We start from the raw sequence: 25,644 nt of genomic DNA on the forward strand, positions 1-25,644 counted from the left end.
CAGCTGTTGGAAGCTGAAATATAATGGATTAGTTCCTGTCTTCCTCTGAAAGTGCTTTATGAGAGATTCCCTGCAGTATAAAGATGAGTATTTCTGGTCTAATCATCTCCTCAGAAGCAGGGTGGCGGAAATTCCGGCTTCTGCTGAAGGGGTCTCCAGGGTGGCCCTCTTCAAGAGCCTGCTGCTTACACCCCCCTGTAACTGAGGTACTACATGTACTGCTGTACTACAGCTATTTTTGCTTTCGGAGAATGATCTTTTGGGGATAACTTACAGCTGAGCAAAACCTGTGGTATGTCAGAGCTCAGGTTAGATCTTAACTCACGGTTTTCTCACAGTAAAATCCCAGATGCGGGACTGTTGGATCCTAAACTGAGGTTACAACCTTGAGAGCTCTGTATTTGTAGTGAATCCATATTCAGAACAACATTCAGTTTGGACAGGAGCAAGCTGTGGCTGAAAAATCCTAGCTGAAAGAGAAGCTGCATTTCTTGGACAGATGCAAGCTCCTGCTTACTGCTTTTCAGCTGAGTGGAGCTCACTGCTGGCTCTCTCCCCCCAACTCCTGGGAAACTGTAGGATTCAACTGAAGCAAGGGGGGATGTTGTTCATTAATACCTCCCAGGAACAGACTAGAAAAGGAACATGTGTGTGTCTGGGTTCAGAGTTCACTTTCTTTTCCTGGGGTGTTCCTTCTCCAGTCCAGGAGCTGAGGCTCTGATTTCAGATTTGATGAAACAGATGATTGTCCCACTACTGGGCTCAGGGCATCTCCTCAGGAGGTGGAGGCAGCCTCTCTAGTCTCTGCTGGGCAATGGCACTATTAGCTTGAGTGTGTTGTCAGTGCTAACAGGTGCCATAGAGACCAAAGCCCAGACCTCAAACTAAGGTTTTCTGAAGGGTTTAAGGCAATATTTATGCTGCAGTGCAAGGCCAGACTGAAAAACAAAAAGCTGCTGTTTACCAAGTAAACATAATAGTGCCTCTCTTATCCTTGTTGTAGTGAAGAGGTGATTGAAAATTTTGTCCTCAATGAGTTCTAAGTTCTTTCTGCTCTCACCTGTCTTCCTTGCTTGGTGCTGAGATGCTCATTTCACTCATTATCTTTATAGTACCTTAAACCATGCAGACTGCTGTGTGTTACCATTATTCAAGTAGGTACTTGTCTATCCTCAAGTATAGTTTCTTTGAGCTAGACAGGGTTTCTAAATCAAATTTTATTTTATTTCATGTTTATATGTCTGTCCTCAGGCATTTTGCATTATTTTTCAATCCAAGACAAACAGATTACCATCTGTGAATTTAAGTTGCTTCTCATGACTGTCTCTATAAAATGACTTCTAGAAATGCTGGTAACGTATTTTACGACACTTTGCAGGAATTTTTCACCTGCAACTCAAAGTGTGATTTATCAGTCTTTTAAAGCATTGATGAGATTTCTAGACGTTTTACAGTTCACATGGCAAAGTACATACTATTGTTAGTTGGAACTAATTTTTCAGTAACGTGTTATAAGAAACACAAGAAATTCTTTGTCCCCTTGCAAGCAAATTCTATCTCTCAAGGCATATGTTGTTATTCTACTTGTATTACAATTTGATCAAGAGATGTGTTCTAGCAGTAGTTATTCTTAAAGGCATGTTAGCTATTACTTGCAGTGTCAGATTCCTTGCGGCTTTGTTATATCTGTACGTCTTTTGTTTTATTAATTATTTTATTTTATTTTTTTAATTACTTCCACTACTGCTAAGCATTTGACTCTGCATTTGAAGGATGTTAATTGCATAGTTGAGTTTCTTATTTGTGGTTTTAGTCATAGAAAAGAATAGTACTATATTATTTTTCCAGTTCTTAAAAAAATATTTGGCTTTATTTTATTTTGGTCATTAATAAATAAGTTTTAATTCTGGCTCATTGAACAATTGCATGGAGCAGGGAAGGATTTTTGGCCTGCATTATACTCCTGGGATAAAATTAAATTAATAGTGCTATATTACGTTTCTATCAGACAAGATTTAGCTATCGATTACCACAGTATTTACAAGTTCTGTCCTAAATACATTTAATCTAGAACCCTTAAAAGTCTTCCTCTCTCCACTGTATCTGCACCTGATCTCTCTGATCTAATTATTAGAATATCTTTTTCTTTAATATAACCTGAGGAAGATGTAGAAGATTTCTTTTCAGAGGGAGCAAAAATGGAGCAAAGACATTCCAAATAATTTCAGTTGTTAGATTTCTCTTTAACAACAACGACAAAACTCCATCCACCCAGGTGAGCTGTAACCTGTCAGTCTTTCTCCAGAAGCTTCTTGGAGCACAGTGAGAACAGTAATTAAGTTATCATACTGCTGTATTAAACAGATTTGTAAAAATTGAGTTAGCTCAGCTGGGTCTTGTGAGCTTGTAGAAAATCATTTCACTGCTTTCCAGCCAGGAACAGAGAAGAAGATGACAGTTTGGGAAACAAAGATGCCTGAGTGAAACAGCTTGTATACTTGTGCAATAAAAGCCCATAAATTCAGGTGGAGAAATTAGTGACAAAGAGTGACATTTTCTGAAGAGTGATTATAGCAGTCTTTTCCACTTCATGCTTTTTTTTGACCGCTGATTTAAAGCAGGGACTTTTATGTTTCCTTTTATAACTGATGGTATAAGAAAATGTCTGTTACTTTTTGAAGGCTATTCCCAGTAAGAACTTAGTTGGTATTTTCTGTGGTAAAACCTTTATCAGAGATTTAATGAATTTTGACTAATATAGTCAATTATTGATTGAAAGGTTAAACAATTAGAACTGAGTTTCTAACTATATTATCAAATAATCATATTGGTTCATAGGGCGAGTATCTTCTATAGGGAAATAAATTTCATCTAACCTTTCATATTTATTTATATAGCTTTTTTTAATCCTTAAGATAGTTATTTTCAGATCACATCAGTAACAAAATGAAGCATAGCTATGTTCTTACTCCTTCTTCTCCTTAAATAAATGAAGTAAGATTCAATAAGTAGTTAAATTGCTGAAAGATGCAGATAAATGTCTGATAAATTTCACAGTCATTCACATGACACAGGCATTTAACCCAATTAGCTGTTTTCACAGCTTCTAGTAATAGTTGCACAGAAAGCATCTGAGCATCTGTGTTCTATTTGAACCCTAAATTGTGATCATGAATATCTCACTTTGCTGCCAGAAATATGCTGTTTGTATTTCAAGGTTTGTTCTTTGTATTCTGTGTGAGAAGTTGTTTTTCTGAGTTTGTGTGGAGGCTTGATTGGGAGCTGTTCCTTGCATAGTTCTTGACTAAGTCTGATCTGGATTTAGAAATGATTTTCCTTTCTAAATGTCGGTTGAGAAATACAGGCAAAAAGCATTCTCCTGGACAAGATGGAGGTGCTTTGCTTTCCTCTCCTCCCTCCCCACCTTTTTTCTAAACAGCAGGGAAGGAAGCAGAGTTCAAAGCTTTTTGTAAAAAAACTTAAAAGATGTGAGAGACCCAGATTCAATTCTCTGTGTAACCTTCACACTTGCGTGGGAAGCATGCTGCATTCCATACCCCAGCCTGGCTTGGCAGGAGTGCTTCTGCCTAGGGCTGCAGCTTTGCTTGGGCAAGAAGCTTCCTTCCTTCCTTGCTTCCTTCCTCTCAGCACAAATTGTAACTTCCCATCTTCCCATCTCTAGCAGACACCTTCCCTCCCTGCTATGACTCTGCTCAGGGGCAAAACACAGGGCCCAAATTCCCTTATGCTTGTCCTGCAAAACTTCTCAGCCACGCTAACTCCTTTCTTCCTGTTAATCTCCTGAACTGCCTAGTCCTAGCTGTGTGTCTTCTTTCTTTCCCAAATGATGCTCCCCATTCTTTTGATGGGCGTACAGACAGGGAGGGATTCAGCTAGTGGCTTTGCCACATCATCTCTTTTTCTTTGTAAGAACAGAGAGAGCAGAAAATACTAAAGTAATCCTGTGGAGAAGTAAACAAGAGACCCTAAATGTCAGCCATCTCAGTCACTGGGCCCCTTGCCATATGTGTGTACATACACACATTATACATGAGAGAATAAGATGTTCATGAGACTTCGGAGGGTAAGTAATCACAAGCAGAAACTGAGCACAAGTTGTCTCAAGCCCTGGCCCAAACCCTAGGTATGGACAGTAGCTGTGTCACAGAGTGGTTAGCTATCAAAGGGAAGCGTGACTATTATCCACTCTCACCCAGCTGCATTTTTTTAGGTGAGCCCATATGGCTTTTGAGACAGAAATCAGAGGCACTGATCTTTAGAACAGCTCTATAGATCCCACATACTTAAAATAATTTTGCTGTGAAAGAAAAAGGACCTGCTCATGCAATGCATTTCACTCTGCCTTAGATCCAGAGAGCTTCTCACAGAGGAGATTACTGTCATTCACTAAGACACTTTTCCTTTTTTCTTTTTTTTTTTTTCAGGTAGAATCTGTGTTTTACATTCAGGAATCAAGAATGGCTAGGGCAGAACCAAACTGCAAAAAGTCAGAGTCCAACTGTTTAAGATGTCATCTCAGGCACTATGGAGTAGCCTGTGTTGGCCTATGGCTACCACTCCAGAAGGGTATAGACAGCCAGGAAGCCTTGTGTCACATGCATTTGCCAGCCCAGTCTGGGTGCCTGGGGTGCTATAGGCAGTGATAAAAAGCACTGTGTGCCTGTGAATGGGCAAGCTGAATCTCTCTTATAAAGACCTCTGCAAATCTGTTTTTTCTGTGTCTTTAAACAGGTTTGTATACAAAGTCCTCTACAGAGCAAAAACGTACTCTTCTGCTTTTTTTTTCAACTTCCTGTCACTTAGTGTTATATTTTGTCCCATAAGAAAGAGAGGTGAAGGTGGTTGCTTCTCTTGGGACAGCAAGTTATCACCCCTGCAAGAATCTCCAGTTGCACAAGGATAGGAGGCAAGCCAGTGAGAATAAAATAGCAGTGTACAGCTCAGCTGAACAGAGTCCTATGTTTATTTTTTAAGCGTGTTTGCAAGTACTAGATGGCTTAAGTGAGACTTGTGTTTTATTGAGCCATAGATCTGCATAATTTACCCCCCAAAACGAAATATCCATATCAGTTTTTCTGCTTTGAAAAAGCCTTTAGCTGAACTTAAATATTTGGTGAAATTGACCAGGTATTATGAATTTAAATGTGGCTCGGAAAATATATTGGAGTTAAAGAAGAGTGTACAGGAAAGAACAGAGAGAAAAATCTGACCAGTGATGTTTCACACAATGGGAAGCGCTCCCACAATCAGTCAAATGAAGAATGTGAAGGAAATCAGTGCAGCATAACAAAGCACATAACTTTTGACTTGTGAATGTTACAGATCCAAGAGACTTTTTTTATCATGGAGATCACAGAGAAGGGTGACAAAGCTCATGAGGGGCCTGGAGCACAAGTCTGAGGAATGGTTGAGGGAACTGGGGCTGTTTAGCCTGGCAAAAAGGAGGCTCTCTTATCACTCTCTACAACTACCTGAAAGGAGGTTGTAGCATGGAGGGTGTTGGTCTCTTCTCCCAAGTAGCAAGTTATAGGACAAGAAGAAATGGCCTCAAATTGCTCCAAAGGAGGTTTAGATTGGATATTAGGAAAAAATTATTTAGGGAAAGGCTTGTCAGGCATTGGAACAGGCTACCCAGGGAAGCGGTGGAGTGACCATCCCTGGAGGTGTTTAAAAGGTGTTTAGACAAGGTTCTTAGGGACATAATTTAGTGCTAGAGTTAGATTAGGTTATGGGTGGACTAGATGATCCTGAGGGTCTCTTCCAACTGAAATGATTCTATGATTTATTTGCCCACATAGACTTTGTGCAGAAAAGGAGGGATTTCAGTAAGTTTCTTATCTTGACATTGAAATTTTTTTTTTAAACAAAAGAGGGGATTGTGGGTTTTTTATTATTTTTTTTTTCCAAAATATAAGCTAATCAAGATATTAAAAATGTTTTCAAGATACTCGTCCATTTTGTTCCATTATTGACAGATAACTTTTTTTGGCTTGAAAGTTCAGTGTAGTCAGAGACGGTGAGTGAACAGGCTTGAGGCTAAAATATCATAAAGAATGGTGTAATTATTGTGGAGGAACGTATAATGCTCTAACTAGCTTCACACATACAGAATAAAATATTAGATGGGGAGTAGAAATAAAGATTCACTTGCAACATAACACAATCAAAATTAATTTTTATTCAGCATGATCTACCAAAGATAGACCTATGTAACACTACACATACACATTTGTCACGTGGAAGTATGATTAATAATTAAGACAAAGAGAAATATCAGTTGTGGGCTAAGAAAGTAGAAATAGCTCCCCAATAGCCCTCATATTTCTTGGGAGAAGAGTGGAAGGGAAAGGCATGACTTATATTTTAGTAAATTATATTCTTACACATGCAAAAGAAATAAAAAAGCCTCTGCCTTAAGCCCGTGTGCTTACATCCTGGCTTCCATTCATGGAACCCTTCTGCCAGGTAGCTGAAAGGGCCAGGTGTAAATTTCACAGGCTACTAATAAATCAAATTCCAATCCAGAACAGAAAAATTAACTAATCTCTCCAGCACCCAGTATTTCTACTTACGCTCATTTGCGAAAGATGAAGTGGTTGAAGAGAGTGTCTTACTGAAGAAAGCAAGCAAAAGAATGATGGGAATGTAAACAGGCTAAAATGCAGTCACCGATTGCTCCATTTCAAAGTTACTCACAACTGCTCCACTATTGTGAGAAGCTTGTCTTTCACTGTTGTTTCTTCTTGTTGTTTTGGGTTGTTTTTTGGTGGTTGTTTCTTTTTATTTATTTATTTTTTTTTTTTCCTTTGTGTTGAGGTATGAGCTAGGCTAGCCAGTTGCTTCAAACCTTTCAGGTTGAATCACTCAAATTTTGTGATTAAGAGACATGAGGACTTGATCTCCTGCAGAGCAGTGGGGCAAGGCCTCATGCAGGCTGCATGCCCAGATACATCCAGTCATCATCTGCTCTGTCCCCTGTATGAGCAACATGCTACCAGCCTGCATTGATAGGGAGCTCCTGCCCTCTGGCACTTAGGTTTTGGACTCTGTTAAGTCAAGATGAGAAAACCTGGTACATGCAGGTTCACAGGTTTCTGCCTTTTCTCTTCTGAGAGCTACCACCAGCTGGCTTCCCAGTGTTTGCTGTGGCTGAGCTAGCCTATGAGCAGGATCCAGAACTTGTTATCTTCCTTCCATAGTCTAACCCTAAAGTGATATGGGCTGTGTTGTCACCATGAACACAGTGTGTGGACAGTATTTATTTCATAAGCTTTCTTCTTGAGAAAACATAAGGAGGCCAGCAGGTGAATGCTAATGCAAGTGAGCATATTGAGTGCTGCTAATTGCTCTTGAAAAAGGATGGTAATTGCAGTAACTGCCAGATCAGATCCTGACAGATGGCAGGTGGTGATGGTGAAGCAGAGGTACTACAAAGACCAGGGACAGAACAAGATCTTCGTCTGCTAGCACAAATTGTCTCACTGTGCCATTTCTGGATTTTTTTTTTTTTTTTAATAGGAAACATACTACATAGTGTAGTTCTTTTATCTTAATAGCCAATTATTTGTGAGCAGTTTTTGCCAAGCATACTAAACAGCTAGAAAATACTTGATATGCATGTTTCTGTTTGGAAATCTTAGAGGTCTGCAGAACTGCCACATTCCTCTGCATCTCTTGGGTATGCAATTGCCCTTCCCTGATGGAATATCTCAGCACTACAGTTTGCAGCTTGCATGGTGTATTTTGGTATCTTCTTCAGTATCTGCCACGTTTGTGGAAGTCCTGATTCTTATGCACTGTGACTGCAGAAAAACATCAGATACACATACCACAGTGTTTGAGGCATTGTCTCCCTTCTCATAGGACAGAAAGTGCACTTGTATTGTGATTGTCCTGATAATCTGAGCTATGCAGCTGGGGGAGCATTGATAAGTGCTTCAAAATCTCTAAATCTCTCTGCTAAATGTAGGCTGTAGCTGAGCTCTCCTACACACTGTATCATGCAGTGGGGATGCAGGAGGGATCATTCATTAATCATAAGGGATCTTTAATGCTATCTCCTCACACTGTCTCACAACATGCTAGGGTAGTTTCCTTCATTATACAGTTCCTGGAGGTGAAATGTTTTTTGCTTACCTTTAAGAGTTAATGATTATTGCTGGCCTTGAACTCCCATACTAAATGGTAACAACATTTATGAGATTGTCTTGGCTAATTCAGAAATGGGAGAGAAAGGTTATTTTCCTAGGTCAATGGTAAATAGAGTTTCTGAGATAAATGGGTGTTCAGTAGCAAAACGCTGGACCTTTGCAGCTCTTTCTGGCAGTTGATGGATCATGTACTTTTGAGTATAACACAATGTTCTTTCTGGATACATCCTCTTTCAGCACTAAGTGCCCTTGTTTTATAGTGTCATCCAGCACTTAGTGTCATTCACTCCGTGATACGTTAACTCTGTGGTGCTGTAACAGACTTCCTGAAAAATGCTGTTTATCAGGAGTAAGGCTGGCTTCCATTAGTTAAAAATAAGTTATTTACTGCACCATTTTTTATATCTATACTCCAAATTATGAAAACATCTAGCTTAGATTATTTTAAAACGCTTTAATACATAACTTTCACAAGCCTGAAACACAGAAAATTTGTCTCATCTTTGTTATTAAATACATTGTGGTAGTGAAGGGGCTGAAGTAGCTTTAATGAGCCAGAACAAACTGAAACTTGAGGGATTTAAGCAACTGTTGCTCTTCAGTGGGGGTTACTAGGAAGAACAGCAGATGGCTTTCATTCAGCAAAGACAGTAATTTGGTCTTTATCATAACTAATGAAAATTAACATATGAATGAAGTATTTGCAGTGGAGCTGGTTCAGAATTTTTTTTCCTCAGAGATCTCGTAATTAAATGTGATGTTAATGAAATAAACTTTAAAATAAACTCATTGCTCTTATTTTGTTTAGTTGTACTAACATTCACAGAAGCAGCAAGGCAATTTTATTTTCAAATGCCAGTTTTTATTTTATATCTACTTAAATCACAAGAAGATGTTCTTGGATTTCAACCAGTGAAGAAGATTTTGCTGAGAATCTTAATTTTTTTAAAGGAGTCTCCTTTTTGGGGCATATGGGTGGGTGTGTCTGGAGATGCTTGTGTTTTGTGTTTTTTTTTTTTTCCTTTCAAAATATTAAGTAAGGGTGGAAAAAAATTCCCTTTGACAGATACCGGATTTTGATAAAATAGATTAGTCTGTAATAAAACATGTTGTTTGGTTTATCAGAAACAGGTGCAAATGCAAGTCTGTAACCATTCTTTGGGAAGCTGTAGAACCCACATGTAGAACCCACTAGGTCTCTTTGGTGCACAGGTGGTTGTACACCACTGTGAATGAGCATTTAAATATGAAAATAAAATAGTACAGATTGATTTCTCCAGTCATTATGATCTACTGCCAAAAAATAACATTATGGAGAAAGGCAATATCCTTTATCATACAAAACTGATATGGTTAAAAAGACCCAACAAACGGACTGTCACTCAAACTGAACTTTATCTTAAATTGCTTCCAAGGCTCCACAAATTATCTCTTTGACTATATTAGTCAGTCTCCTAGAACTCTTATCTTACTACCATGCAAGCACTATAATAGTGTCTTAAAAATGTTCCAGTATTTAAAGAGAGGCTACAAAGATGAAGACTGGCATAAGATGTGTTGAAGAGGAGTGACTTTTTTCATGCTTTGATAAAATAGCTGTGTTGCTTTTCTTTCACACTAAAAAATGTGATGCACCTAGTAGTTCTAGAATTCACTAAAGCATAAGTGGTATGGTGCCACAAGGCAGATCACTAGCTGAGCTGGTGACAGTGGAGTTTTCTACTACCACTATGATCCTACTCATGTGAGCATATATTTGGACAGTAGAGAATTTTGAACACTGCCAGTAGTGTGTCTTTCCTGTGCATTTGATGTTCATCCTCTCAGCTCAGCACCTGTGAGAATTAATGTTTTTTCAGCTGTCCAAAAAGAAAAATGAAACAGGTCACTTTATTAATGATGCTGTCTTATTTGACAATAACCCTACTATTTGGGAGCTTCTCTTTTCCTGTAGAACACCTTGCTAAAAAAATGACCTTGCAAATTAAGCAGTAAGTTAACAAGCTTTCAGCTTTCTGGATGCTTGCTGAGTGAATCTGTCTTGAAAAGGTGTGGAAGGCAATTTTCAGACTCCTGCTGCTGACCTAATGCATTTTTCTTTTGAAACGTGAAAAATAGAAACAATTTATTCTATGTTCCTCAGCAAACAGAGCATTGTTTTTGAGTAGCTTGTCCTTCAAATGTAGCTGAATTATGTTTTTCTGCATCCTGTAAGAGAACATTTATGTTCAATCAGCCCATTTAAAGTCTTAATGATATATTTTTTTAAAAATCTTGCTTTATTTTGATGATATTTCACACTTTCACTTATTCACCAGGTGGTTCTGGGCTGTCCTAAAACGTCTTAAAGTGCTGCTGCATGCATTGCATTAATTTCAATTTTTATTGACTGATAGCAGCAGTTAATCTATAATTTTGTGTGATCTATTGAAAGTCATAGAAGTAGGCTGCTGCTGAAAATATTTTTCTGCTGTTCTTTGGGTATTTAATGTTTGTGCATCAAATGCATCACGGTGTATTTGGTTATACTTTAAAAATGTTAAGTGCATCTATCTGTTCTTAGAAGAATTGCCATTTGTATGCACCAGAGGAATGCTTATTTGATTTGGCAAGTATCTCTTATCCTAGAGTAGAACTGCCCAGAAGAAAGTGGGTGCCTCATGAGCTGACTGAATATAAAAAAAATCCTTGTTTGGAAGTGTCATCTTTTATTCTATGCAAGATCAACGAACCATTTCTCAATTGGATTGTGACGTGCAAAAAAAAGTGGATTATGTACAACAGCTGACAATGACCAGCTCACTGACTGGACTGAGAAGAACCTCCAAAGTATTTCCCAAAGCCAAACTTGCACCAAAAAAAGGTCATGGTCACTGTTTGGTGCTGTGTTGCTGATCTGATCCACTGCAGCTTTCTGAATCCTGGTGAAACCATTACCTCTGAGAAGTCTGCTTGGCAAATCGATGAGATGCATCAAGAACTGCAACACCTGCAGCTGACATTGGTCAACAGAAAGGGCCCTATTTTTCTGCATCACAACACCTGACCACACGTAGCACAACCAACGAACGCTTCAAAATATGAATTAATTGGGCTACGAAGTTTTGCCTCATCCACCGTATTCACCTGACCTCTTGCCAACTGACTACCATTTATACAAGCATCTCGACAACTTTTTGCTGAGAAAATGCTTCCACAACCAGCAGGATGCAGAAAATGCTTTCCAAGAGTTCATCGAATTCTGAGGCACAGATTTTTATGCTACAGGAATAAACAAACTTATTTCTCATTGGCAGAAAGGTGTTGATTGTAGTGCTTCCTATTTTGATTAATAAAGATGTGTTTGAGCCTAGTTATAATGATTTAAAATTCATCGTCCAAAACAGCAATTACTTTTGCACCAGGCTAATATTTCAGACATGTTTTCACTGTGGCAATATGATATTATGTGCGACATTTAATAATGTTAAGTGGGGAAATACAATGATAACCAAGATGTTTACTAGTTAGGATCTGAAATTAACTGTGATTCTTAGGGAGAAGAGGGCATCCTTGTTCATAAACTTTGTAAGACTTGGATGGTAGGGGATAGGCAGTTTCTGAGCCTGTATCAGTAAAAGGGCTTTTGTGTAACAAGAGAAGAAAGAACATTTCTAGCTAAGCCCCATCATGGTTTAAAGGCGGTAAGTAGGCTTTGAAACTAGTAGAAATTTGGATCTCTAAATACGACTTTTAGGCTGAAATGGCATGGCTGAAAAGCCTGTTTTTGAACTATGTCTTGTGTCATTATATAGTCTTGTTTAAGAAGCTCTAAACGGATATCACAAAGGGCTCTCATAGATCTGCAATGTTTCACAGAATCACAGAATGTTAGGGATAGGAAGGGATATTGAAAGATCATCTAGTCCAATCCCTCTGCTGGAGCAGGAACACCTAGATGAGGTTACACGGGAATGTGTCCAGGCAGGTTTTGAATGTCTCCAGAGAAGGAGACTCCACAACCTCCCTGGGCAGCCTGTTCCAGTGCTCTGTCACCCTCACTGAGAAAAAGTTTCTTCTCATATTTAAGTGGAACCTCCTATGTTCCCATTTTCACCCATTGCCCCTTTTCTTATCACTGGTTGTCACTGAGAAGAGCCTGGCTCCATGCTCCTGACACTCACCCTTTACATATTTATAAACATTAATGAGGTCACCCCTCAGTCTCCTCTTCTCCGAGCTAAAGAAACCCATCTCCCTCAGCCTTTCCTCATAAGGGAGATGCTCCACTCCCTTAATCACCTTTGTGGCTCTGTGCTGGACTCTCTCAAGCAGTTCCCTGTCCTTCTTGAACTGAGGGGCCCAGAACTGGACACAATGTGGTCTCACCAGGGCAGAGTAGAGGGGCAGGAGAACCTCTCTGGACCTACTAACCACTCCTCTTGTAATACACCCCAGGATGCCATTGGCCTTCCTGGCCACAAGGGCACAGTGCTGGCTCATGGTCATCCTGCTGTCTACCAGGATCCCCTGGTTCCTTTCCCCTGCACTGCTCTCGAACAGGTCATTCCCCAACTTATACTGGTACCTGGGGTTGTACTTGCCCAGATGCAAGACTCTACACTTGCCATTGCTATATTTCATTAAATTTCTCCCTGCCCAACTATACAGTCTGTTCAGGTCTCTCTGGATGGCAGCACAGCCTTCTGCTGTCAGCCACTCTGAATCTCTGAATCCTTCTATTCCGTCCCACATCATCACCCAAAAATGGAAGGAGGGAAGAGAAAATAACTTGCACCTCAGACTCTTTCACCAACCATCCCAATGCCTTGAAATCTTTCTTCATTCCCCTCAGACTATGGGATGCAGCTTCCTCCCCACCTGTCTGGAAGATCAGTATTGGGTCGTAGTCTGTCAGGTGCACCAGGTTGGGAAGTGCCCTGGTGATGTCCCTGATCCAGGTAAACTGCACACTTCCCTATGATGAAGGTCAACTCTGCATATTGGGCCCTCTGTTCCTCTCAGAAGGGAATCACCTCCTACAATGACCCTTCTTTCTTTCTCATCCGAGGCAGACTTGAGGTGTGGAGTCAATTGCCTCTTCCTTTGTGACCTCATAGTGGGGCCTTCCACCACATCCTCACCTACCTCTCCTTCAAGATCCAGGGCCTCAAACCTATTACGGAGGGGCACCTGGGGAAGCAAGGCAGGTAGGGAGCAGGGTTGCCCATGGCACCAAACTGGGACTTGCTTCCAACCCTCCTTGTCTCTTTGGTTCCCTGCCTCGGCCCAACAGGCACAGGGGCTGTCTCAGGTCTCCCCTCCTCCCCTACACAGGGCAGGGGGTCCATCACCTTTTGGGGGGTATCTCCCTGGCACCTTTCTGGCTGGAACACCAGGGAGTTTCTCCACCAGTCAATCTCCTTCTCACACTCCCTGATGGTCCTCAGTCTCTTGACCTCCTCCTTGAGTTCCACCACCATGCTGAGCAGATCTCACACCTGCTCACACCTCACACAGGTGGAATGCTGCCTCCCTCCCCTGGCAGCAGCAGCCTCTGGTACTCCCTGCAGCCAGAGACCTGAACAGACACAGATCGGGACAGGGCCTCCTGTCTGCACCACCACAGTCTTTTTGGGACAAGCTCTCCATCTGAAGGAGACCATGGTGAGCTGCGGTCTAGTAGACTGACAATAGGTGAGAAGGTCTATGGAGCAAGGAGGGACAGAACCTCTGCACCTGCTGCACGAGCTCCCACAGCTGCTGCTGCAGCACAGTGTGGGTGGTACTCACGCTCTCTCAAGAGCTGCCTGGTGCTGCTGGGTTACAATTTTATTTACACCATGACAAAAACACTAGGAAATCACTGAAGCAGAGAAGAACTAAAAGGTCAGAGAAGGGCAGATAACAAAAATGTGCCTGTAAAACTGTGCCTGTGGCTTTGTGCTTGACCACAAGCATGTCACTGCTCCCTCTGACATAGGGCACTAGTTTTTTCCTGTCTTTCAAGAGCTGAAGTAGGACATTAAATACATGTTAGTTCCATCTGTGTTTTTTTTATAAAGTCTCGATGAATTGTGTCCTTTTCACCTTGAGATGAGAAAACATAAGGAATATTTCCTTCAGTTTGTTGTATACTGAAATCCTTTGGATAGTATATGCCATAATGATACTAACTCAGCCTTCAAAAATACCAAAGAGCTTTTGCTTGTGGGTATGTATACAACACCTTATCTCCACCAGTAAGACTTCTTGTGATACATTCTAGCATTCTATTTGTCTTTTTCATGACCATGTTATTCTGGTCGCTCACACTTAACCTTGGATAACCAATACATGCAAATCCATATCTTCTTGTGGCAGCTGCACATCCCCCTAAGATCTGAAGTCTTCAGTAGGAAAGCTGATGGCTCCTTAGCGTCTTTTGTGCCCCACTGTGCCTGTCCCCACACACCTAGGGTGAGGGGGGGGCTCAGGAGGAGTGGACCCTCAATCAATTGACAGAGTCCTTAACAAAGGAGGTGCCCAGAGTAGCTGCGAATCTCCTGGACCATGTTGTAAATGCCCACAGCCAAATCTGACCAGGCTTCTCCCTGCTGAAGACCCCCTTTGAGTGATCTTCTCAGAGCAGCAGGTCTGTGAACTGGAGCCCTTTCCTTAGACTGGGATGCTGTCAAAGGAGACTTCCTGGGATTGAGAGCACCTCACCTCCTGTGGTGAGTGGTTATTTGCTGGATATATCCTTGAATGAGTCCTTGCCTAACCCAGACAAGTGGGAGTCCTCGCCTAATCCAGGTGAGTGATTATTTCTTCTGGGTATCCTGGAATGAGAGGGCTCTGGTTTCTTGTCAATATATGCATGCACGCTGTGGATCCTCATTATTCTTACGTTGTCCTACCCCAATAACCTTCTCAACTGATATCTGAACTTGTATTTTGTGTTGTCAGAGTGCTAAATAATTGTATAAACCCTATGTCTATTAGTTTTGTTGGCTACACTTTTCCAGCTAGAATAAAGTCTGTTTAGGAACTTATTGTCTGCCCAAAATTGACTTTTGGGGTACATTTGTGACACCTCTTCAGTAATGTCTCATTGACAAATTACCCTTTATGGTAGCAAATCTCTTTATACTAATCTGTTAATAAAAAGCCTCACACTTCTTATAATTGAATGTTCAACAGGCCTTGCTCCTCTTCTTAAGGCCATTTAATTCTTATACTGCCCTGATCTTCCTCTGTGTTATCAGTGATTTTTCACTTCCATGTGATTAGTACTTGACTATTATTTTGGCAGGGCTGTTAGTGAAAATGGTAGGTGAGATTTCCTCTGGTTCAATATTTTGCTTTTCAATACCTCTTCTTTATTTAACTGCCTTATATATTATTTACTTACAGTGAATTTATAATTTATTTGTCCTAGAATTGGTTTTGTGATTCTGGTATTTTTCAGTTTTACTAATAAGACTCCTTTCTGTGGACAAACAAGTGCTTCACCATAGGTGAGTTACGGACCATGTTTCACTTTCCTAGAAAGTATATTCTCCTCCTTAAGAGGCTTCTGGAAAATTTTAATCTGACAGAAGACTCTCAAACCAGAACTTCCATTTTACTTCACCAAAATTTGAGTTTTAAACTTTGCTGAGATTTGAAACTTCTGGTTTTGTGTGGATACACAGAAAGCTCAAGGGCTTTTCAAAATACTTTGATAAAAGTAGCTATATTTTAAGTCTTAATACATCTTAGGAATTTGTTTTTCATCTTGGCAGCGTTCCCACTGGAGGAATTAGAAGCTTTCTGAACAATGCTGCTACAATAGTAATTTTAAAATGTCCCAAATGCCATGAAAAATTTAAACAACTTGTGAAAGTGAAGATGCATTTAGATTTTCACTACTCCTGTCTCCTTTTGGAAAAAGGGTGCCCACGATTATCAGGGTTAACAAGCAATGACACTGTGTTTAAAAGAAACACTTTTTCTCTTCCAGAAAACAAGCAACTCATTCTGTTCAGTACTTTTAATTCTGAAGGTCTTTATCTGATTGTCTTCTTTTTCTGCTTGTAGGTAACTAGTTACAATCTCTTCTTAGTCTGATTTCTGTTTTGTTACTACATTCACCATTTCTGGACATTTTCTTCCCTATGATGAAATTAATGTGAACTAAGAGAAATTCACAGTAAGTATTACCAGCGTAGCTTTTGTTAAAGCCACGAATGCTAGCATAATGTAGTAGATCTATTTAGCTTTATTGACCTGTGATACTCATTAATTGATGCAGTACCATAATATTATTTTAATTTTGTATTATATTTATCTCTGGATTTTCAACTTTAATGTCCTAAATGGGGATGACAGGACTTCAGTGAAAAAATTCCAGGCAAAAGAGTGCATGCTTTTGGTATGTTTATTCATAGACTCACATGAACGGAGCTATATGTGAGCATGGACTGCATTTCTCTAATGATTTTGGTTTGCAGTGGGTTGACCTTGGCCAGCTGCCAAATGTCCACCCCAACCACTCTCTCACTCCCCCTCCTCAATAGGACAAGGGAGAAAATACAGTGGGAAAACTTGTGGGTCAAGATAAAGTCTTGCTAGTCATGGTATAGTGCAAAACAGACACAACTGGGGGAAAATCAGTTTGATTTATCAATGAATCATGGAGCTAATGGTGAGAAACAAACCACAAAATTGCAACGGCACCTTCCGCCGTTCCTTCCAGGCTCACATTCGCTCCTTTATTCCCGACTCCCTTCAAATATATTGATACTGTAAAATCAGCAAACTGAAGAAGCTTCTAAAACCAGAGTTCAAGATTTTAGAAGCAGTATTCCTTTATTGCTGCGCCAGGCTCACTCACAGTAACTCTACCTAGTAAGGGCACCGAATAATTCCCAAACACAGGTTACATCCTCACAGATCATACATATTCATTTCTGTTTAGGTCAGGAACCATCTTGTTATATGTTTTTATAGCATCTATCTCTAAGAAACTTTCTGTCATAAAACAGTTTAGACAATCACTGTAATTGTCAGCTTACATGCTATGCTTACACTTGAATCTAATTATTTTTAAAACAGATTTTGTTTGAAACACTGCTCTAAAACTTTCTGACAAGCCTAACCATGATATAATGTGGATTCCTTAGATTTTTCATCCTTTAAGAAAATGTATTTCCAGCCATTATTGTTTATAATTTTGTTATTTTGCAGCACTGTATAACAAATTAAAGCAGTATACAGTAATTTGGAAACTGGGGTGGACACAGCCTGAAAGCCATGGTGAATAAGGTCATCTTCTAAGAGTGCCTTGTTTGTATTGTCCTGCATTTGATACCGTAGCAAGTGATCCTTTCTACAAGAATTTCATGAGTGTGAAATAAAAAATGGCTATGATATGTGATAAAACTGAGGGTCAACTTAAATGACAATTACTTTGTGTTTAGGTGATTTGAACATGGAAACGTCTTAGAATCGTTTTTATAGTCCTTACAAAATGAGATTTTCATGACAAGTGAAAGAGCCTTACTCAGTATGATTGCTCTCTTCTGCTTTGCAGATTCCTAACAGGATGGCATGATTTACTGATTCCTTAATATTAGCTACTGCAACTTTATTTTCAATAAAATGCAAATACGCAATTTCATTATTCCCTTTAAGAATACTGGTGAAATTGGAATGCGAATGGAAATAAATTTAATACTTTTTTAAAATAAAAATATAAGATAAATAGACAAGGTTTTCAGTTGACTGTAGGTACAATTTTGGCTAAGTAACTTTTTGTTAGTGAAATTGAAGCTTAATGTATCTATCTTCATCAAGGAGTAAATTAGGAAGGAAAGCAAGCCCAGATCTCCTTGAACCCTGAAGGGGCTGCTTTCTCTTCCTCTGAGATTATTGGAAGAAAAGAAAATATCCTTAAGTTATATTAATGCACTATGATAAAATTCCAGATGTATTAATTCTGACTTCACAATATGAAAACTACAGCAAAATAGCTTAGAGGAATACAGATGCTCCTGTAGATTAGTGTGTGATATGTTAGGGTAGCATGTTAGCAAGGAAGGGTTGCCTTTATGGTCATAAGAAAAGCTTTATTTAAGAAAGTGTCTTGATTAGCTCATGATTTAGGAGTAAAACAGTGAGCTGTTTCAGGTGGGGAGTGAGAAAAATACTAAGTAAACTAATTAAAGTGTGTAACATCATTGAGAGTTTTGCTAAGAATACACAAACAAACCGTTAAAATCTTAATGATAAATGAGAAGTTGTATCTGTGAGACTTTGGGAATGCTGCTTAAATCCTTCATTATGAAGGAAAAACCTGTTTTTCTTTGTATATTTCTGATACCGAGGGAGTCCTCAACAAGTCTTAGTCTATTGTATCTTGTGCTGATATTTAAGTGCTAGCCAGAAGATAAAGCAATGTACAGATTTTAAGGGAGGGAGACTTGGGAGACTGTGGTAGGACAGGAGAAAATATAGGAGAGTGAAGGAGGAGTTTTCAGATATTGACTACAAATGCAGAGAGGAATATGAAGTTGATTGTGGAGTTGTTTGCAAACATGTTTGCAAATGCATATGGCAGGGTTAGAAATTGTTAGTGAAGTTGTAATGGGATGATGCTGATGATGTCTATAACCTAAAAATGGAAATGTGGTGGACTCTGAAATTCTTTATTTGAATTGCTAGGAGTTCTGCAATGTCTCGTGATGGCTGGACAGCTCATGCCTTTGCTTACATTTCTAGGGTAGTGATTCTTTTGAAACTGAGAAATTATTTTTTAATGTATGTTTTTTAAATGAATTGCCTTTTTTTCTAATTTATTGTTAAAGTTTCTGAACTAGCGCACAAGCATGAATGAGTTAATGAAATATAATTTTGTGTTATTGCATAATCATTGGGATCACTCTGTACCTTCAGTTTTTCCAGAACTATGCAAGGCATTATATTTTCCTTGTAGAATTCCAGACATATTTTTGTTTCTTTGTTCCTAATCCGAAAGCCAGGAGTATAATGAAACAACTTTCTAGAGAAAGCAGAACATGAGCTCAAATCTTTACGTTTTCTTTCTTTCTGTCTTTTTTTTTTTTCTTTTGCAGATATGATTTTTTTAGATGATTGGTATTTCAGCACAGTACCATTTTTGTGTGCAAAGAAGAATTTGCATCTCTGTTCCTGCCAATCATCATCTGCTCAGCTAAGAGATGAAACATGTCAAAAGCAGGTTTATGTACAGAGACTTTCAAATGTAATTTAGAACACAAAACCGTGTTGTTCAAGTACAGCTTTTTGAAGCAAGTAATGATGACTGGATGTCAAAGGATATCACTTTATGCCAGTTTCAGTTGTTACTTTTGCTCTAAAACTAATGGAAGATTCTATTCCAATTATTGTGCTACATATTTAGTCTTCTTGCTGAGCTTTCTTGGTCAAAACTTTTTTTCTCTTTCTAGTTATTCAGCACTTGGAAATAAACTGCTGTCATCAAACTTTCTCAATTGGAAACTAAACAGATGTAGTGTAAACTCAATCACACCTTCAACGTTTTTTCATTAAACTGATATACAGAACCCTGGAAAAAAAGAGAATGTAAAAAGAGCTCCTTTTTTAAAGAAAGCTGCATCCCTAAACTCGTGTTTTGTAGAAATAATTTTTATGTGCTGAATCACTGATTTAATGAACCTGGGCAACTGTGAAAGCACTGGTATCACTGCAGTATCAAACTCAGGAATAAACCAGTAACTTCTGTAGTAGCTGTGATACTAATAGCGTATCTACATTAATGATTTAGTCTGCTGAAGAGCTACTTTCTGTTGTGAATTCGCCTTCCACCTTTACCTGAAGGCTTCTATTATGCCCTTGACCTTGTCACTCCCGCACTTTCAGTGGTTTCCCTCCTGCTGGAATCAAGATTGAAGTTGTGCTTCATGGCACCCCCATAGCTGCCAACAATCAGGGTGAGCAAAGGGCCCTCCAGCAGTGTGCTGCTGAGGCCAGTGTTGTGTCTTGCTTAGGACCAGCAGTTTATGCACCAATATGGTGTTAGGACCAGCAGTTTAGCACCATTCACCAATATATGCAGGGGGCCACTCAGCTTGAAAGCAGCTTGGCAGAAAAGGACCTGGGGGTCCTGGTCGACACCAGGTTGACCATGAGCCAAAAATGTGACCTTAAAGAAAAGAAGGCTACTGGTACCCTGGGCTTCATTACACAAAATATTGCCTGTAGTCTGTGGGAGGTGATTCTTCCCCTCTGCTCAGCACTGGTGAGGCCACACCTGGAGTACTGTGTCCAGTTCTGGTGCCTGAGTACAAGAACAACATGGACATACTAGAGAGACTCCAGTAAAGGAACTGGAGCATCTCTCCTATGAGGAAAGGCTGAGAGAGCTGGGACTGTTCAGCCTGGAGAAGAGAAGGCTCAGGGGGGGTAGTATCAATGTGTATAAATACCTGAAAAGCAGCTGTAAAGAAGAGGGAGCCAAGGTCTTTGCAGTGGTTCCCAGTGGCAGGATAAGGGGCAATGGGCACAACATTAAAACCAAGAGATTCCCTTTGAACATCAGCACATGCTTTTTCACTGTGAGGATGACAGAGCACTGTCACAGGTTTCCCATAGAGGTTGTGGAGTCTCCCTTCTTAGAAATATTCAAAAGACGTCTGGATATGTTTCTGGGCCACCATTTCTAGGTAGTCCTGCTTAAGCAGGGCGGTTGGACCAAATGACCTGCAGACATCCATTGCAACCTCAGCAATTCTGTGATTCTGTGATTTTGCTGTCAGCAGAGATGCTGTGTGGAGGTGTGGGTTGCATACCGCTCCTTGCACTATACCAATTAACAATGTAGGTACACCCTTAGAAAACCTGAGCCTCACTGGTTTACTAGAGTCTGTACACTGTTGATCCAACTGCTTCTTCTGATTGTGAAATAATTGCAGCGAGTAGTAATTACTGACAAAATAAGGAAGGTGGAGAAATGCAATAAACACATATAGACTCCAACACAGGAAAATGCTGTCACAATTTCTAGCACAATACATTTAGTAACATTGGAGAATAACAACCAAGTTCTCTGATTAACTGGAATAATGTGTAGGTCTGATTTTTATGAGCAGGATTATGTGCCTATAAGCAAATTTAGTTATGGGGAATTAACATGATATAAAATGTAGGTAAAGTTTTAGCTCTTCTGCAGAAATGAAGAGAACTTTTGACTCCCTAGTAAAGAGTATTTTATGAATAAAGGTATATTTAATTTGTTTTCAGGGTATTTCAGGTTCACAGTTCATAATATAGGTTAGAATAGTGTAAAACCAAACACTGAGATAATTTTTGGAACACTCAGTCTTTCTGGTTGCCCTTTTGCAATCTTAGTTCCTCATTTACTGAACGTTTGTAAAAGCCTCTAAAAATAAAAAGACAAAGAAAATTAATTCAATTAATTTTAACTAAAGAAAAAGTTTTACCTCTTCTTAAATGTTTGCAGTACAAGAGCAAAAGTAATACCATTATGCAGCTTTTTTGGCATGATAATCCTATTTCTCTGATGGGGCAGACTATTTTGCCTCTGGCTTTGCAGTTTACCAGCTTCCTGTTTTGTGATCACATAAAGCAGCTTGACAACTTTGCATACTACTGTCATGCATAACAATTGGCCATAGATGCCAAAAAATTCGGTGGCAGTAAGTTTCAGTTTTTGAAGGCTAAAGTTTGTGCTAGGTTGAATAGGACTCATGAAATTACAAGGCTGTGTCTGGGCTGGGGTCATAAAATGTGAAATTTATTTCTAAAAAGCTCTGAAAAGGGTTTGCTTTTTAGGCAGGTAGCTATGATAAAACAGAAGAGAGTGGTGGGGAGGGCTCTGACAACAGAGCCATGCTGGTTGTTCTCCTCAGATTGTGCAGCTACAAGGGTACAGAGGAATTCCGAGTAAACGTATATATCCATCCATTTTCTTTCATCTTACTTAGTAAATTCTGGTTTTCTAAGTTGGTTGTTCTGGATAGGATGGATGCCTTCAATCTTTGCCATAGCTTCCTCAAGAATTTAAATCTAGTGACTGGTTGCCAGAGGTTGAACATAATCTAACAGCGTGACCTGGTAGCCAAGGGGGGCAACCAAACCATGTCCTGGGTGCATCAAGCACAGCACTGCCAGCCAGGCAAGGGAGGTGATTGTCCCGCTCTGCTCTGCACTGATGCGGCCTCATCTGGAGCACTGCGTGCAGTTTTGGAAGACACAGGATAAAAAGGATATAAAGCTACTGGAGAGTGTCCAGAAGAGGGCTACAAAGTTGGTGAAGGGTTTGAAGGGGAAGCTGTATGAGGAGCGACTAAAGTCACATGGTTTGTTCAGCCTGGAGAAGAGGAGACCGAGGGGAGATCTCATCGAGATCTACAGTTTCCTCACAAGGGGAGGAGGAGGGGCAGGTGCTGAACTCTTTTCTTTAGTGACCAGTGACAGAACCCAAGGAAATGGCAGGAAGATGTGCCAGGAGAGGTTTAGGTTGGACATTAGGAAAAGGTTATTTTCACCCAGAGGTTGGTGGAGCACTGGAACAGGCTCCCCAGTGAGGCAGTCACGGCCCCAAGCCTGACAGTGTTCAAGAAGAGAGTGGACAAAGCCTTCAGACACATGGTGTGAACTGTGGAGTTGTCATATGCAGGGACAGGAGTTGTACTCGATGATCCTTGTGGGTCCCTCCCAACTCAGGACATTCTACAATTCTATGAAATCCATGATCAGCAGATCTACCCAGGGACTGGCAAGTATTGAGACAAAGTATGTCCTGCAACATAAAAGGAAGGAAACAGCTGGGTGGCAGCAGTCTTTGGGCAGGACATCGGACTTATGGTGCAGTTTCAACTGGTCATATCTGTGTCACTGAAAGAGTGGAATACACCTCATGCAAGAGAGAGAAGTAGCAATATGTTTTATTGAGGTAAAATAATTATTTTTCAGAGTTCAATTAATTTGACGGAATTTAGCAAAGTTAACGGTGGTTTGACAAGATTCAACAAGTTCCATGACAAGATTAATCTGATTAATTACTGCATGGAGGAAATATACAGAGGAAGATTGGTTAGCCAGGAGTTAGAGTTTGTGTTTCACACAAAGATGGGAAATGCAAAGGGTAAGGGAAACTGTCCTGTTTAGTAATGTTTTGTTAGTATCAATTCAGCATGCAATCAAAGTTTCCAAGTCCTGTAATTTAGCCCCGGCCCCCTCAGCTGACAGCTATAACGACGCGCCCCTTGCTGCCCACCCTCCCCTCGCACTGTGGGATGGGGAGGAGAATCGGAAAACAAAAGCAAAACTCGTGGGTGAGTTGGGATAAGAACAGTTTAACGGAACAACAAAGAAAAACCAACAAACGATGGCAACAACGATAGTGAAAGGACCTACAAAGCAATGGACACGCAGAGCAACCACCGCGGCAGCCGGCACCAAAACCTCCTGCCGCCCCAGCCGCCCGCTGAACCAACCACAGCTTTGCACCAAATCCGCCCCCCGCCCTGCCCCGAAGTGCAGCTCGTGTCTGGAATACAAAAGCACCAAACTGCGTGGTCCAGAGAGAACCGAGCTCCTCTGACCGCGCTGACCCCGGCAGCGAGGGTAAGAGAGAGAGAGAAACGATCCCTCTGTCCTGCCCCCTTTGTAACTGAGCTTGTTCTACAATACGAAATGTCCCCTTTGGCTAATTCTGAGTCAGCTGTTCTGGCAGTGTCGAAATTAACCCTGTCTCTGCCGACCCAGCACACCAAGGCAAAATCAAAGATACCATACTACAAATTTATACGCGATACCGGTCACTTACCAAAGATCTGATCTTTCATTTTAATCCAGAGAAGGTGAAATGGCACGGGATCCCTGCAAAAGCTGTTGTTTTCCCCACTCCCTGAATAGACCAGAATTTGCTGTGAAGTTGGGCAGCCTGGAGAGAACAGCGGAAAAGCATAAGCTAAGGGGTCCTGTCTGGAGATCATTCTCTTACATGGGACTTTCAGCTACTGGTACTAGAGAAGCATCCCCTTGGCTGTGCTTTGAGAGGTTTTTGATTGATTTTTCTCCTTCTGACAGTGGAGACCACATAAACCAAAATCACTGCGAAGTATGATTTCGAACTCCTTATCCCTCTACTTTTTATTTGGCTGTTATGTCTATTTGAAACAGAAGTGCTAAACCTTTTAACCTTTTTGCAAATCACCTTTGAAAACAATTTTCCTATGATCTGTTTATAAGCATTTTTAACACAGCTACATGTTTTGTTTTTGTTTGTTTGTTTGTTTGTTTGTTTGTTTTTCTTTTTGGTGTGTGTTTTTTGTGTGTGTGTGTTTTTTTTTTTTTTTCCTGGAAAAGATTGGTTTAAGTTTTTCTCTCACTTGTTTCTCTGATGAAAGTTTTAGGCACTTTAATAGTCTGCAAATCTCTACTTTATTGTCCATTCTTTATAAACAGCAAAATAATGATTCTTAGTAGTTAGTTTGATGATCACACAATAATTTAGCTCTAAGGCATTTTTTTCCTCTTAAGGAAATACAACCAAATATCTTTTTCATGAAATGGTTAGCAATTGTATACCTTAACAGCAGATACCTTAAGAAAATAACCGAAACACTACACCTCTGCTTTTCATTTGTAAATTCCCAGTGTGACTTCTGGTTCTTTGCAAACGAGGTTTTTAAAAGAAATATCTCTTTCTCATTATTGAACAGTGTATTCTTGTGTTTTGAGGATGCATAAAAATTCCTTTTTTGTGCCTTTTAAACCAGTAATGCAAGCTTGATTATATAACTGAACCATCTTCACATACTGATTTATTAAAGTGAGCACTGCAGCTCAGTTTCTATGATTTACAAATTGCTCTTTCTGGTTTAGTAAGAAAGGTGACACTTCTGTGAATATTATAATAAACAGTAAACTTTCCCATGAAAAAACATAAACAGTATAACTTTAGATTGCAAAAGCAGAAAACTCATGAGGACAAATTAAGGGAATATGCACTCTAATTGCATATCTTCTTGACTAACAGATGCATCCCAACTTCTAGTCTTATTCACATGTGTGAGCAAAGGAAATTCTAGGAGTTAGATTTTCACAAAGAACACATTGAGCGTCAGTGTTTATAGACTCAGACTAGAGTTTCCAACCCAAAGATAGTCAGAACTGTTGTGTTTGTACATGAGAAACCTGGAAATGTATTTCCTGTGTTCAGTTACTTCAAAACAAAGAATGACAAGGTTGTTTATTATGTTTGTGAAATCTAAATGTGATTTTAATGAATAACCTCATTTTTGGTGTATTTTAATTATTTTGGTGCCATCCTTGACAAATTATGTGTCACACTTACATTGGTGCTGTTGTTTTTTTTTAAAAAAAAAATAGGGAGCATATGTCTGAGAGACACAGTCCATTTCATGAATCTTAGTAGGACTTGTGGTTATATTAAAAACAAGAGTAAAATACTCCATTTGATAATAAGGGAGTAGTCCTTTTC

Source organism: Columba livia, chromosome 2, assembly GCF_036013475.1.
Source record: "Columba livia isolate bColLiv1 breed racing homer chromosome 2, bColLiv1.pat.W.v2, whole genome shotgun sequence".
NCBI lineage: Eukaryota > Metazoa > Chordata > Aves > Columbiformes > Columbidae > Columba > Columba livia.